The sequence below is a fragment of the Dermochelys coriacea genome, chromosome 9 (genome assembly GCF_009764565.3).
Source record: "Dermochelys coriacea isolate rDerCor1 chromosome 9, rDerCor1.pri.v4, whole genome shotgun sequence".
Classification (NCBI taxonomy): Eukaryota; Metazoa; Chordata; order Testudines; family Dermochelyidae; genus Dermochelys; species Dermochelys coriacea.
Window position 1 is genome coordinate 76,770,051 of NC_050076.1, and position 16,826 is coordinate 76,786,876.

Here is a 16,826-nt window from a genome sequence, read left to right on the forward strand (position 1 = left end):
TAAGTGCAGCTTCAGTGAAACGGCAAATAGGCAAACTCTCTGGTCACATATATATGTATGATTCACAAAAATATTTGTATGTCACTTAAACCCCAGATTCTGAGTTCTTTGAGACACCTCTGACAATTTGCAGCAATTGCAAACGGAATATTTTGAAACTCATGATGTTCTGGTAAGAATAATGTCTATCCCCTAAAAATATGAAAGCACTTCTGTCCCCCTCCCATCGACCCCCCCATCTCTTTTTTTAAATGATCACATTACCCAAAGGCCCCTAAATTCATCCGAATAATGCTTCAGTTGACATCGCTTGGAAATACAGCTAGGTTTAATACAAATGTCCTTTCCTCTTAAATCAGTCCAAAAGCTTCATGTGGCTTCAGCAAACCACTGACTCTTTTTCTTTCTACATATCACAGATAGGCCCAAAATAGCAAAGAAGGGACTTTTCTTAGCTACCACTTTAGTCCCTTTTGATTCATCTCTTTAGCTGATGCCTGCCTCTGTAGCCATATCAGGTCTCTTTATACAACACTGTCAATGTTACGCACTAGACCAGGCAAAGATACCTACGAAGCTGCAAGCTCAACCTCAAACTGAGTGTGAATTGATAAAGGGGCTGTGAGCCAGTATTTGAGCTAGTTTGCTGTGTCTGCTCCCTCTTGAGTTTCAAAGCACTAATTGTTTATCTCAGGCAACATGCATTGCAACTGGTAGTAAAATTAAAACTATTCATTTACCAAGGTATTCTGTTCCACTGTTCATTATAAATTTAAGAGACTTGGCTGGGTGGACGCATGAACAATTATGTTATGTATTTAACAAAGTAAACCATCCCCTCTAACTTTGAACCCAAGTTTGAGCCCTAATCATTTTAACAAGAGCAAACAAACATGGAAAGTAATGCACTTGGGGGATATTATCATGCTTTAGAATAGCATTGTCAGTGTGGAAGTCAATAAGCACTGCTAGTGGTCATGTCGGGGTGCATTGTGGGGGAGCTAGGGCTCAAATCAATCAGAAGTACGAGTACATTAATACAGTTTGCTGCATTATTGCTTTTAGAACATAACTTTTCCCCTGCCTGTAACTGTTGGCTAATGCATGCTGACTTGCAATGGTGACCTGTTGCGGGGGGGTCACATGACCCTCTCCAAAATGCTGGGGGGACGACGGGGCAAGGCCAGCAGCCAGGGAGATGAAGGGGCAGAGTCAGAGCCATAAGGAAGAGGCAGGACCAGAGCCTCTCCTCTTCCTGCCTCCTCTTCTGGCCACGCTGCCTGGAGCAGCACGCAGCAGCTGCATTCTCCCAGGCAGCCACTGTGTGCCACACCAGGCAGTGTCCCAGGCAGGCAGCATGGCCAGAGACTGCCAGGAGAGAGCACATGTTGCATGCCTGTAATAAATGAAACGGGGGGTAGCAGCTCCCTTTTATGGACCCAGCCGGCCAGTTGGCTATAAAATTCCTCTTAGTAGTTGTTCTCTGGTTGCTCTACCTGTAAAGGGTTAAAAGAAGTGAGTGGACACCTGGCCAACGGAGCCAATGGGAAGGCTGGAACTTTTTAAAATTGAAACAAGATTCCCCTTTTGTCTGTCTGTGGTTGTTCTCCGGGAGCAAGGGGACAGGGCAGAACTATGCTGTAAGGAGTTTGGGGCCAGGTATTAAAAAATCATCAGGATCATACCTAGAAGCTACTCATTTAAAACCACAGATATGTAAGTAGATCAGGAAATGTCGAGGAAGACACGATTAGGTTTATCCCTTTTATTTCTTTATGTCTTGTGGACTCCAGGTGCTTTTGTTTTGCTTGTAACCTTTAAGCTGGACTTCAAGAAACTATCCTTGATGCTTAATCTTTGAAGTTGCTCTTTTTAAATCTAGCAATGGCCTAAATTCCCAGATATATTTTCTTCCTTTTGTTTTTTTTAATAAAATTTACCTTTTTTAAGAACAAAATTGGATTTTTGTGTCCTAAGAGGTTTGTGCATATGTTGTTTAATTAGCTGATGGACATAGCTGATTTTCTTTGTTTTTTTCTCAGCTCTTCCCCAGAGCGGGGCTGAAAGGCCTTGAGGATGCCCCACAGGAAGGAATTCCCAAGTGCACCTTCCTGGGTTGTCAAAGGGGTTTTGCTCTTGGGTGGTGGCAGCATCTACCAATCCACAGTCATAGGGAGTTTAATACAAGCCTGGAGTGGCCAGTATTAATTTTTAGAATCCTTGCAGGCCCCCACCTTCTGCACTCAGAGTGCCAAGCGGGGAATCAGCCTTGACAGTGCTGCACTGGGCAGCGTCCGAGGCTGGCAGCATGGCCGGAGGCTGCCTGTGAGAGTGCATTAGTGCATGACTCCACACATGCCTAGGTGACTGGAGCAGAGCCCCCCCCGTCAGGTAACTTGGGATGGGGAGGGGATAGGGAGAGCATGGTGCCCCCGGGCTGGGGCTGGGACAGGGACGAGTCACATGGAGGGGTTACATGGGGGTGGGACAGGGAGCAGTCACATGAGGGGCTTACGTGCAGGGTGGGGATGAGTCACTTGGGGAGTTCACATGCCCCCCTTTAGCTGGTGCCCCGTTTGTGTCCCTGACTCATGTTGATATATTGATTATCCCCACAGCTGTAAGCTTTGCCAGCTGGTGAGGACATTGGATAGCACCTATTTTAAAGTGCCCTCAGTAATGCATCTTATGGTGTCCATTTAAGTTTTGATATTGCTAAGGATTGTGTAAACAAGAGAATGTTGCATTTAAGGTAAGAGGCTGTGATGTTAGGACATAGGCTGGGAGAAATGGTCACAGAAAGGGAAAGTGGCTAATAATAGACTGTATCCTGCAGGAGTGAGACAGGGTGTAGAAGAGGGGAGAACACAGGAGACAGAGAAGAGATCTGGAAACGAGACATGCAGCTTGGAAAGTAGAGAAAGACAGGACTTGACACCTGATGAAGTGAGAAGCCAATGGTTGTTAAGTCAGAAAGACAGATGATTTGAGCCAAAGCCCCTGTAGTCAATGGAAAGACTCCCATTGTCATCAGTGGGTTTTGAACTATAATGTAAGTGAACCATATAATCAGACCATAATAGTTACATCTGGTAAGTGATTCACAGGCATTGAAGAGATCATCTGGAGCTTCATACACTTGTAGGTACTTGCAGGACAAAAATGTTTTCTACTTTTTAAAAAATAATTAAAAGGTTCAAGTTTCTGTATTTAGTCTGTTTCACAGTAATATTGGGGTGTTGGCTTATTTGCAAAACCATGCAGGACTTACTGTACCTTTCTGCAACCACATTATCTTAGCGCAAGATCCTGTACTGCAATGGAATCTGATTTGGAACAGGTATGTACTGCAAGCGCGTGAGTGGTTTGCACTTAATATTATATCTGATTAATGTAGCCACTTTTTCTCTTTGTGGAATAACCATGATTAGGTGGCAACTCCCTAGAATGTATTAATTACGTAAATGGATTTAACAAATTTGTTGGCAAACTGTGCATGAGCTCTGTGCGTTGATGGTGAACAGTTCTCTGTATTTGATTTTCAGTCATTGAGCTGAGCTAATTAGTTGTGATGGGTTAGGTAAGCAACATGGTTTTGTCTCCGCTCCTTGACTGAGCATGCAAACACTTCCTGTGCAACTACTCATGCATATGAACTTAAAATTCAGTTTCTGCAATTTTTGTACATCTGACTGTGAAGTTTACACTTCATGAATTTTCATTCTAGTAAAACTTGATTGCTTGATCCAGCAAACAGGAAAGTGGCACAAGTGTAGGCCAAATGAATTCTTTTCAATATTTATAGAAATTTGTATGGTATTTGTTGATCTCTAATAAGTACCACAAGTTTTATTCCCTTTGAAACTAGAAAGTGAACTCAGTTGTATTCTACTTAACATCTACAAAAATGTAGATGTGTGGCAACCGATTTTGCCTTTCCCCCTCTCTATTCTTCCTATGTAGAACTGTTTTGCCTGGTGGAGCCAGCAGGAACCAGGGCCGAGTTCAATATCTAGGGCAGGGGTGGCCAACCTGAGCCTGAGAAGGAGCCAGAATTTACCAATGTACATTGCCAAAGAGCCACAGTAATATGTCAGCAGCACCGCATCAGCTCCCACTGGCTCCCAGCACCTCCTACCCAGGGGCAGCTCCGCCAATCAGCACCTCCCCCTTCCTTCCTCCCCACATCTCCCAATCAGCTGTTTCATGGTGTGCAGGAGGCTCTGGGTGGAGGGGGAGGAGCAAGGGCATGGCAGGCTCAGGGGAGGGGGTGGGAAGGGGTGGAGTGGGGGGCAGAGCAGTGAGCACTCCCCAGCACACTGGAAAGTTGGCGCCTGTATCTCCAGCTCTGGAGTTGGTGCCTATACAAGGAGCCGCATATTAACTTCTGAAGAGCCACATGTGGCTCTGTAGCCACAGGTTGGCCACCCCTGATCTAGGGGTTCCTTTCCATCGATACAATAAAGAACCAGCTCGAGCTCCCACCCAGTAACCTGGAGAAATTACACACCAACGCTGAGTGCCCCTGAGAGGCAATATTTCCCCACTCGCAAGCACAGAGTCTGAGTGTAGAAAAGAAACTTTTAATAAAAGGAGGGAAGTAACTTGGAGTTAATTTGGGAAAACACGGTTCATAAATACAAACCATGAGTAAAAGACCCACTGCCAAGTAGGTTGGGCAGTGCCCTTTTCCTCTCAGGTTCTTAAGTGCAGCAACCCAAAAGTCCCTTTCACATGCCTGACCCTTCTCTGCTTCTCTGCACCCCACTCACAGTTGCTGTCCTTGGTCAGTGCAGACCCAGAATTCAGAGTTCACCTCCCACACTGGGGCGGGGTGGTAAAGAGGCATCTTACTCACTCTGCTGGCCGCTCACTGCCCACCTGCTCACCGCTCTCATCACGCCCCTCCACCAGCCACCCTGCTAGCTGCTCATGATGCCTCTCCACCACTGCCCTGCTGGTTGCTCATCACGCCTCTCCACTGCCGCCCTGCTGGTCGTTTGTCACGCCTCTCCACTGCCGCCCTGCTGGCTGCTCGTCACGCCTCTCCACTACTGTCCTGCTGGTCATCACGCCTCTCCACCGCCAACCTGCTGGCTGCTCGTCATGCCTCTCCACCGCCACCCTGCTGGCTGTCAGTCACCTTCTGCCTCTCTGCTGTGACCTCTGCACATCAGTCTCTCAGTGATTTTCAGCTCTGTTGCAGGCAGGGCAGAAACATAGTCCTACCAGAACTGGTTTCAGCTCTGATTGAGCAATTAAAATAACAAAAGAGGCTCCTAATAAAGCCTATATAGCTCTATTTTTTGAGGAGTAGGGAAGAACAGATTAAGCCAGTCTAGAGAGGACCCCAGAAGGTTGTGCAGCCTCCTGACCAGGGCACCAGGACTCCTGCCCCCATCCCTCTTACTTTCACAGGGCTCTGACATTCAAGCCCCTGCTTAACAACATTCTTTCAACTGAGGGTGGCCCCCCTCATCTGGGACATGTTAAACCCAGTCTTGCTTTCCTGTATTGCTACAATAATTACAACATTGGTAACCATATTTCACTACCCCTGCACTCTGTACTAAGGTCATTTGTAGCCAACACCAGCCAAAGTTGATCCTTTGACACAGCCATAAATGATGAATATGTAAACAGAGCAGGAGCAAACTGTATTTACTAGGGCTGTCGATTAATCACAGTTACTGATGCGATTAACTCAAAAAAATTAACTGCAATTTAAAAAATTAATCATGATTAATAGCACTGTTAAACAATAGAATACCAATTGAAAGGTATTAAATATTTTTGGATGTTTTTCTACATTTTCAAATATATTGATTTCTATTACAACACAGAATACAAAGTACACAGTGCTCACTTTATATTATTATTTTTATTACAAATATTTGCACTGTAAAAAAAGATAAACAAAATAAATAGTATTTTTCAATTCACTTCATACAAGTACTGTAGTGCAATTCCTTTATCATGAAAGTGTAACTCACAAATGTAGATATTTTTTGGTTACGTAACTGCACTCAAAAACAAAACAATGTAAAACTTTAGAGCCTACAAGTCCACTCAGTCCTACTTCTTGTTCAGTCAACTGCTAAGACAAACAAGTTTGTTTACTTTTACAGGAGATACTGCTGACTTATACCTGAATAAGCTATAACTATACTGTTATAACCAATAAAACTTTCCTGCGTAGCATTTACCAGAAAAAGAAGATGGTATGAAAAGGAGAAACAGAGGCTCCTGAATCACAATTGCCCAACATCTAGGTCTGGTCTACACTATAGGCTTACATCAGTATAACAGTGTTGCTCAGGTGTGTGAAAAATCCATACCCTTGAGTACATAGATATATTCACCTAACTCTGATGTAGACAGTGCTGTGTTGGTGGGACAGCGTCTTCCAGGGAGGTGGATTAACTACACAGACAGGAGAAGATCTCTCCTGTCGGCATAGAGTGTCTTCATTAAAGTGTTACAGCAGGTGCAGCTGTGCCGATGCAGCGTTGTAAAGGTAGACCTGCCCCAAGTGTGTCATTTATACCATTATACCATTGCAATGTAAGTGCAAAGTAGGTGTAAAACTCGCTCATTCTAATCTGGTAGCATTTTACAGCCATTCTGCAACTGCTGTGAATAACTACACAAAGTGCAACACAACAGTGACTTGAGCTTAGAGAAATAAAGATGATGATTTGGCAGGCTCAGAAAAGGAGATGTAAAAAGAAACACAGAAAGAGTGAGTGGTCATGCAGAAAGCCAGAGACTCCTCACCCCCTTAGCTACTACTTTAGGGACTACTCTTAGCACCATAACTTTGCCCATGATCAAACTCTTGCCTGAGGGAAGCTAACCCCATCACAGTAACAATTATATGGCACCTGAAAGGTGGTCACGGCTCTCTCCCCATCCGTCAGGGAGGAGACCATGCCCCCTCGCTAAAATGCCTCTGGAGTGACTCAGTTCAGGGGGGAAATAGCCGACAGTTAGTAGGCCCAAGCCTGCAGTGCAGGTCAGGCAGCAATTGGGGCTGTGAGCCCCAGCCCTCGACCAGGGCGAGGCAGCCAACAATTAAGGGCTCTGGCCTGCAGTGAGGCAGAGCAACAATGAGTCTATAGGCCCAGGGCCCTCAATCAGGACAGGGCAGCAAATAGTTAGTGGCTCTGGCCTGCAGTCAGGCAGAGTAACACAGCAGTCTGGGGGGGTCAGCTTTCCGGCGGGGCAGACAGCAAAACCATCCGGTGTCCTAGCTCGGGTGGACGACAGACTAACGCAGGCCTCTTGGACTACAGTGGGGAGGCTGCCACCCCCAGGGGTGGGGGTGGCAGGCGGGGCTGTCCCTAGACATTGTGATGCCCTATGCAGCGCCCCCTTTGGCGGGGGAAGATTGTCCCCAGGCCTCCACGGGGGTGGGCTGCACCCAAGGTCTGTTGGGGGCAGGAGTAGGCTTGGGGGGCAGGGAGGAAACCGCCCCCCCAGCACGAGCCGGCGGAGCAGGCTGTGGCCGGGTCGCTCCACTTCCTGCCACCTAGTGAATGCAGGGCGGGCCCGAGCCCGCACTCACGGGCGTTGGGAAGTGGAGTAACCCGGCCCCAGCCCGCTCCACTCTGCTCTCCTGGCTTCCAGCCTTAGGACTTGGGGGGCAGGAGGAAACCACCACCACCCCCCTCCCCGGCACTCACTGGCGGCGTGGCTGGGAGCCAGCAGAGCGGAGCAGGCTGGGGCTGAGTCGCTCCACTTTTTACCTGAGGTTTTCACAGTGCACTTCCAGCACTACTAAGTATCTCCACTCCACTGAGAGCATGTCTATACTATGAAATTAGGTCGATTTTTTTAGAAGTCAATCTTCAGTAACCACTTTTATACAGTTAATTGTGCATGTCCCCAGTAAGCGCATTAGGTCGGCTGAGTGCGTCCTCAATACCGTGGCTAGCATCGACTCATGGAGTGGTGCCCTGTGGGTAGCTATTCCACAGTCCCTGCTGCATTGGAATTCTGGGTTAAGCTCCCTATACCTGATGGGGCAAAAATGTTGTGGGTGGTTTTGGGTACATATCATCAGTCTCCCCTCCCTCCCTCCTTGAAAGCAATGGCAAACAATCTTTTCATGCTTATTTTTCCTGAGTTATCCATGCAGATGCCATAGCACGGCAAGCATGGAGCCCACTCAGCTGCACACTGCTTTTGTGAACATTGCAAACACCTTGCACATTATCCTGCAGTATATGCAGAGCCTAGCTAGGAGCCACCAGCACGAGGAAGATTACGAGGACAACACGGACACAGACGTTCCTGAAAGCACAGGATGTGGCAATTGGGATATCATGGTGGCATTGGGTCATGTTGATAAAGTGGAACGCCGATTCTCGACCCAGCAAACAAGCACAGATTGGTGGGACCGCACAGTGTTGCAGGTATGGGATGATTTACAGTGGCTGCAAAACTTTTGCATGCGTAAGGCCACTCTCATGGAACTTTGTGAGTTGCTTTCCCCCACCCTGAAGCACAGGAATACCAAGATGAGACCTGTCCTGACAGTTAAGAAGCGAGTGGCAATAGCCCTGTGGAAGCTTGCAACACCTGACTGCTACTGGTCAGTCGGGAATCAATTCAGAGTGGACAAATCTACTGTGGGAGCTGCTATGGTCTAAGTAGCCAGGGCAATCAATGCTAAGAAGGGTAGTGACTCTGGGAAAAGTGCAGGTCATAGTGGATGGCTTTGCTGAAATGGGATTTCACCACCTAACTGTGGTGGGGCGATAGACAGAACGCATATCCCTATCTTGGCACTGGACAACCTTGCCAAAGAGTATATAAACCACAAGGGGTACTTCTCAATGGTATTGCAAGCATTGATGGATCACAAGGGCTGTTTCACCAACATCAATGTGGGATGGTTGGGAAAGGTGCATGACACTCGCATCTTTTGGAACTCTCAGCTGTTCATAAAGCTGCAAGAAGGGACTTTCTTCCTAGACCAGAAAATTACCATTAGGGATGTTGAAATGCCAAGAGTTATCCTTGGGGACACAGCCTACCCCTTGCTCCCATGGCTCATGAAGCCGTACACAGGCAGCCTGGACAGAAGTAAGGAGCAGTTCAACTATAGTCTAAGCAAGTGCACAATAGTGGTAGAATGTACCTTTGGATGTTTAAAAGGGTGCTGGCACAGTTTGCTGAGTAGGTTAGACCTCAGCGAAAGCAATAATCCCATTGTTATTGATGTTTGCTGTGTGCTCCATAATATCTGTAAGGGGGAGATGTTTATGGCAGGTGGGAGGTTGAGGCAGATTGCCTGGTGGCCAATTTTGAACAGCCAGACACCAGGGCAATTAGATGAGCACACTGAGGCACGCTGCGCATCAGAGAGGCTTTGAAAAACAGTTTCATGACTGACCAGGCTACAATGTGACAGTTGTGTGTGTTTGTCCTTCATGCAAAGCCACCCCCTTTGGTGAATGTACTTCCCTGTAAGTGAAACCCCCTCCCCTCTTCGACAACAGATGGCACAGGAAATAAAGTCCCTATTGTTCTGAATCCATTCATTCTTTATTTATTAAAAAAAACTTGAGATCACTGACTATGCTGACTAGGAAAAGGAAGCCCCGATGTATAAAGGGTTTGATAACGGGTGGGGTGGAGTGGGGGAGGAGGGAAGGACAAGGCCACATTGCTTATTGTAGCCACACTACAAATCAAAGCTGTTTGAATGACAGCCTTCTGCTGCTTGGGCCATCCTCTGGAATGGAGTGGCTAGGTGCCCAGAGCCTCCCCACTGCGTTCTTGGGCGTCTGGGTAAGGAGGATATGGAACTTGGCGAGGAGAACAGGCAGTTACACAATGGCTACAGCAGTGGTCTGTACTCTAATTGCCTTTCCTGCAGATCCACCAGATGCTTAATCATGTCCGTTTGCTCCCCCATTAGCCTCAGCATCTCCTCCTGCGTGTTCTGATCACACTCACTATATGCTTTCCTGTCCTCTGCTACCAAATGCCTCTATGCATTTAGCTGTGCCCTATCAGTGCAGGGGGACTGTATGAACTCTGAAAACGTCATCACGAGTGTGTTTTTTTTCACCTTCTAATCTGTAATAACCTCAGGGACGGAGTTGATGCGGGGAGCATAGAAGCATTTACAGCTGCATGGGGGAAAAAAGGGAGAGTAGACTTTTAAGAAGATATATTTCTGAGAACAAAAGAGAGACTCTTTCACAGTGAATCAAGCAATTCATAGCAGACAGCACATGTGTTTTAGGTACAACGTCGCATTTTGTCTTTTATATTGCGCACCTGCCGGTATGGTGACACATCACAAATGGCTGGGCAACAGAATTCGGTTTCCAGTAAGCCATGGTAAGCCAAAGGGTATGCAGGGTTGGCTTCTTCCGCACTCATAACATGTGGGAATGGTTTCAAACTGCAGCGCCTTCCTTTTCCGTAGCAACCAATGCCAGTTGTGTTTGCCATTTAAAAGGAGGGGCTGTGGTTGCTATTTAAAAGGAGGGGCTGTGGTTTTGGGGTGGATGTGCATCACCCCCGCACCCCCCCAGTGACTATTCTCCGGGATGATCCTTTTAGCCAAGCGCAAACAGCCCAGCATGCCCGGGGGACTAATGTGTCGGGGATCACCAAACAGAGGGGATTACTGTTCCCTTACAAAACTTCCCATTTCAACCAGGTGACCATGAATGATATCACTCTCTTGAGGTAGACACAGAAAGATAAAGATCGAATGTTGCATGAATGAGACCAAAACCCAGGACCATTCACTGCCAGGCTTTGTGCTGCAATGATTCCAAAGTACTTGCTACTGGCTTGGCGTGGTAAAGTGTCCTACCGAGGAGGACAAAATAAGGCAGCCCTCCCCAGAAACCTTCTGCAAAAGCTTTCAGAGTACCTCCAGGAGAACTTCATGGAGATGTCCCTGGAGGATTCCCACTTCATCCTCAGACACGTTAACAGACTTTTCCATTAGCTGTACTGGCTGCGAATGCATCCCAATTGTTTAGGGTAAATCAAACATTAAACACAATTGCTTTTAACTCCTGTAGTGTCGTTACAAATGTGCACTCACCAGAGGTGCCTTCTCCGCCATCAGGGTCCGGGAACAATAGGCCCTGGGAGAGTATTGGCTCCAGGGTGAGGTGCAAGTGCTGGAGGAACCAGCTAGGGGCAGAGTTCTTCTTGACCTGCTGCTCACAAACAGGGAAGAATTAGTAGGGGAAGCAAAAGTAGATGGGAACCTGTGACCATGAGATGGTCGAGTTCAGGATCCTGACACAAGGAAGAAAGGAGAGCAGCAGAATACGGACCCTGGACTTCAGAAAAGCAGACTTTGACTCTCTCAGGGAATTGATGGGTAGGATCCCCTCAGAGAATAACATGAGAGGGAAAGGAGTCAAGGAGAGCTGGCTGTATTTTAAAGAATCCTTATTGAGATTGTAGGAACAAACCATTCAAATGTGTAGAAAGAATAGTAAATATGGCGGGTGACCAGCTTGGCTTAACAGTGAAATCCTTGCTGATCTTAAACACAAAAAAGAAGCTTACAAGAAGTGGAAGCTTGGACAAATGACCAGGGACGAGTATAAAAATATTGCTCATGCATGCAGGAGTGAAATCAGGAAGGCCAAATCAGACTTGGAGTTGCAGCTAGCAAGGGATGTTACGAGTAACAAAAAGGGTTTCCACAGGTATGTTAGCAACAAGAAGAAGGTCAAGAAAAGTGTGGACCCCTTACTGAATGGGAAGGCAACCTAGTGACAGAGGATGTGGAAAAAGCTAATGTACTCAATGTTTTTTTTGCCTCTGTCTTCACGAACAAGGTCAGCTCCCAGACTAGTGCACTGGGCAACACAATATGGGGAGGAGGTGACCAGCCCTCTGTGGAGGAAGAAGTGGTTCAGGACTATTTAGAAAAGCTGGATGAGCACAAGTCCATGAGGCTGGATGCACTGCATCCGAGGGTGCTAAAGGAGGTGGCAGATGTGATTGCAGAGCCATTGGCCATTATCTTTGAAAATTCATGGCAATCAGGGGAGGTCCCGGATGACTGGAAAAAGGCTAATGTGCTCATCTTTAAAAAAGGGAAGGAGGAGGATCCGAAGAACTACAGGCCAGTCAGTCTCACCTCAGTCCCTGGAAAAATCATGGAGCAGGTCCTCAAGGAATCAATTTTGAAGCACTTAAAGGAGAGGAAAGTGATCAGGAACAATCTGCATGGATTCACCAAGGGCAAGTCATGCCTGACTAACCTAATTGCCTTCTATGATGAGATAATGGCTCTGTGGATGAGGGAAAAGCAGTGGACATGTTATTCCTTGACTTTAGCAAAGCTTTTGATGTGGTCTCCCACAGTATTCTTGACAGCAAGTTAAAGAAGTATGAGCTGGATGAATGGACTATAAGGTGGATAGAAAGCTGCCCAGATCATTGGGCTCAATGGGTATTGATTAATGGTTCCACGTCTAGTTGGCAGCCGGTATCAAGCAGAGTGCCCCAAGGGTCGGTCCTGGGGCCAGTTTTGTTCAATATCTTCATTAATGATCTGGAAGATGGCATGGATTGCACTCTCAGCAAGTTTGCAGATGACACTAAACTGGGAGGAGTGGGAGATACGCTGAAGAGTAGGGATAGGATACAGAGGGACCTAGACAAAGTAGAGGATTGGGCCAAAAGAAATCTGATGAGGTTCAACAAAGACAAGTGCAGAGTCCTGCACTTCGGACAGAAGAATCCCGTGCACTGCTACAGACTAAGGACCGAGTGGCTAGGCAGCAGTTCTGCAGAAAAGGACCTAGGGGTTACAGTGGACAAGAAGCTGGATATGAGTCAACAGTGTGCCCTTGTTGCCCAGAAGGCTAACGGCATTTTGGGCTGTATAAGTAGGAGCATTGCCAGCAGATCGAGGGATATGATCATTCCCCTCTATTTGGCATTGGTGAGGCCTCATCTGGAGTACTGTGTCCAGTTTTGGGCCCCACATTACAAGAAGGATGAGGAAAATTTGGAAAGAGTCCAGCGGAGGGTAACAAAAATTATTAGGGAGCTGGAGCACATGATTTATGAGGAGAGGCTGAGTGAACTGGGATTATTTAGTCTTCAGAAGAGAAGAATAAGGGGGGATTTGATAGCTGCTTTCAACTACCTGAAAGGGGGTTCCAAAAAGGATGGATCTAGACTGTTCTCAGGGGTGGCAGATGACAGAACAAGGAGTAATGGTCTCAAGTTGCAGTGGGGGAGGTTTAGGTTGGGTATTAGAAAAAACTTTTTCACTAGGTGGGTGGTGAAGCACTGGAATGGGTTACCTAGGGAGGTGGTGGAATCTCCTTCGTTAGAGGTTTTTAAGGTGAGACTTGACAAAGCCCTGGCTGGGATGATTTAGTTGGGGATTGGTCCTGCTTTGAGCAGGGGGTTGGACTAGATGACCTCCTGAGGTCCCTTCCAACCCTGATATTCTATGATTCCATGAAAAGGTCCTGGCTGCCGGAGAGAAAGGATTTTCCGCTTGCCTGCTGCGCATTCTTCTTCTCCTCCTCCTCCTCCTCCACTTCCTCCTCCACAAAATCCTCATCTTGCAGGTGTCCACGGAGAATATTGGGGTACTGGTAGGATCCCCCCCTAGACTGGCATGCAGCTGATCATAGAAGCAGCATGTCTGGGGCTCTGACCCGGAGCGACCATTTGCCTCCTTTGTCTTTTGGTAGGCTTGCCTGAGCTCCTTAATTTTCACGCAGTACTGCTGTGCATCCCTGGTGTAGCCTTTCTTCACAATGCCTTGTGCAATTTTGGCATGTATATCAGCATTTCTTCTGCTGGATCAGAGTTCTGCCTGCACAGATTCTTCTCCCCATACTGCAATCAGATCCAGTGTCTCCTGTTCGCTCCATGCTGGAGCTCGTTTGCGATTCTGGGACTGCATGGTCACGTGTTCTGCTGAGCTCGCCATGCTGACCAAACAGGAAATGAAATTCAAAAGTTCCCGGTGCTTTTCCTGTGTACCTGGCTGATGGATCAGAGTTGAAAGTACTGTCCAGAGCGGTCACACTGGAGCACTCTGGGATAGCACCTGGAGGCCAATACTATCGAATTGCACAGCACTGTGTCTACACTACCCCAAATTCGACCCAGGAAGTTCAATTTTAGCACTACTCCGCTCGTCAGGGAGGACTACAGCAGTCAATTTTAAGAGGTCTTTAGGTCGGTGGAAGGGGGTTGGTTGTGTAGACGCATTAATTATAAAATCAACCTAATGTAGCTAAATTCGACCTAACCTCGTAGTGTAGACCAGGCTTGAGAGGCAGGTAATTTTATATCCATTCTATAGGAGGCTATAAACTGAGGTGCAAAGAGGTTAAATAAATAAAATGTCCAAGGTTGCAGAGTGTCATTTGCAAATTTGGCAACAAAAAGCAGAAATGATTCCATTCCTCCGCTCTAACCACTAGACAATAATAGCACAGGACATTAGGTAATCATACTGTTGCACAAAATAAAAAAGTTTTCAAAGTGGAATTTCAAGGTTCTTTGCAGAGAAAGTCAAAGATTACATTAGCCCAGCTTGCATTAGTAGCAGTTTTACATAATGAGTGAACTTCCACATTCCAGAGGAAACACTAGTAAATCCCCTAATGCAAAACAGAACAATCAAAAAGAATTGCTATACTTCTGTAACCAGTGTTAGGACCTCACCATCCACCCTCTGAGAACAGTGAACTACCACATCTTCTGAGCACTCACACTCAAACTAGTTTAATTGTTAATAATTTTCAAGGGATCAATATAATAATTTATAAAGCAGATCCAATAGATAAAAACAAAGCACTGAATGTATAGCATACAAGGAATTCCAATTGCATACAGTGAAGCTTACAAAATCTATTCAGAACTTGTAACATTATGGACACAATAAGACCTGAAGACCTTGTAGAAAACACTAATACAAAAGTATGGAAGCTCATTGTAGCTTAATTAGAAATTCATAATGATTCATATAAAGTTAAGATCCTCATCTTCAATGAGCACAAGTTTACTTTCATATCAGAATTACTATTTTCATAGGATTCAAATTGATTTCCTGTTGGTAATTCACAAATGCTCAGTCCATGATATGGAGTCCAACAGTAAGGGAAAATAAAAGTTAACAATCACACTGTTTGACTAATGATCCCTTTGTGGCTACCCCATTGCTCCCCCGTGGAATTGCACAGGGTGTCAATCAGAATTGAGAGCAACATGTCTTGTTTTACATAACTGGGAAGCATTTGGGAGAGGTGCACTTTTTCTCATTCCCCCGGAAGGGGAAACTTTAACGAGGGCCTGAACCTAAATACAGAAAGCAGCTCTGACTTCCCATAGCTCTGTCCTGATCCCTATCAGTGCATTGGCCAGCTAATAATAATATTCATCTATGGAAATTCTCCAGGCCTCTGTATTACATTTGCAAATACAAGTACTGAAGACACAGCTGAACTCCTATAATTTTTCTCTAGTTTAGAAAAAATTCAGGATACCTAAATGTTACTCTCAAGTTTGTACCATATATAGGTGGGTAATTTTTATTGTAGGGATCCTGCACTCAAAGGGGAATGGAATGGATGGTGTAATTATTTGATGTTGTAAAAGACTTTGAAATCCTTAACTGAAAGGTGCTACAGAAAAACATTTTATTATCATTATTTTATTCTAATATGAAATCAATATAATAATAAAAGTTAATTTGGAACAGAAATAAATAATTCTGCTCCTTCAGCTTGCTTCTATTATCAGTTTGCTATTCCTCAAAATTGCTCTTGTATTGATTTCATTTCAAATTCCTTCCAGTTTATGGCTTCAGTATGAATCATTCACATGATTTCCTCATTATCCAGACACCAAAGCTAAGCTGCAAAGGACATCTCAGTACACAAGAGTCATGCTTTCCATTAAGCATTGCATATCATCATTTCCTTAACAAAAGAGTACAAATAAACAGGATTCACAGGAAATTACATAGAGGTTTCCATTTAGGTGTTAATAATGACAAAGATAGACTGTAAGAAGAACACTGCACCCAAGTCTTCTGTTTCAACGGAGTTACAATGATAGAAAGTCCATCCCGTACTCAAGGCAGGATTGGCCTCTAATGCAATGTCTAGTGCTTTATCTAGTCTAATCTTGTGTCAAGTAAAGCTCGGCAAATGAATTATATAAATCAGACTAGATCAGTGGTTTTCAACCTTTTTTCATTTGCAGACCCCTAAAAATTTTTGAATGGATATGTGGCCCCTTTGGAAATCTTAGACATAGTCTGGAGCCCCTCAGGGGTCTGCTACCACAGGTTGAATACCACTGTTCTATGGAAATGACAACCTTTCGTGGACTCCCTAGACATAGTCTGCAGACCCCTAGGGATCTACGAATCACAGGTTGAAAACCACTGGACTAGATGGTCCTTTCCTTCTGTCCTTAAAATCTGTGGATCCAGGAAAAATGGAAAGAAATTATCCTCAGGTAATTTATTGAATACAAATATGCAAATATATTATTTTTCAAAAATTATTTGCGGAATATTTTCCTCCTAGCTCTCATCTCAAGAGATGGGGCTCCCACCGCTTTCCTTGAAAATTCTGTTCCACAGGCCCTCATTGGTGTTGGGACAAGAGCAGCCACTATGGGCCTGGTTTTTGAGGGTATGTAGGTGTTGAAAGTTGCAGATAGGCACTGAGTGGGATTTCCTAAAGCTCCTTAGCACCTAACATCCTCCAGGGTTCAGGTCACAGTGCCCAAAGAGTGTTTCTGGATGGGTTTGGGCGTGAGGACTGGAACTCAAAGTGGAAAAATCC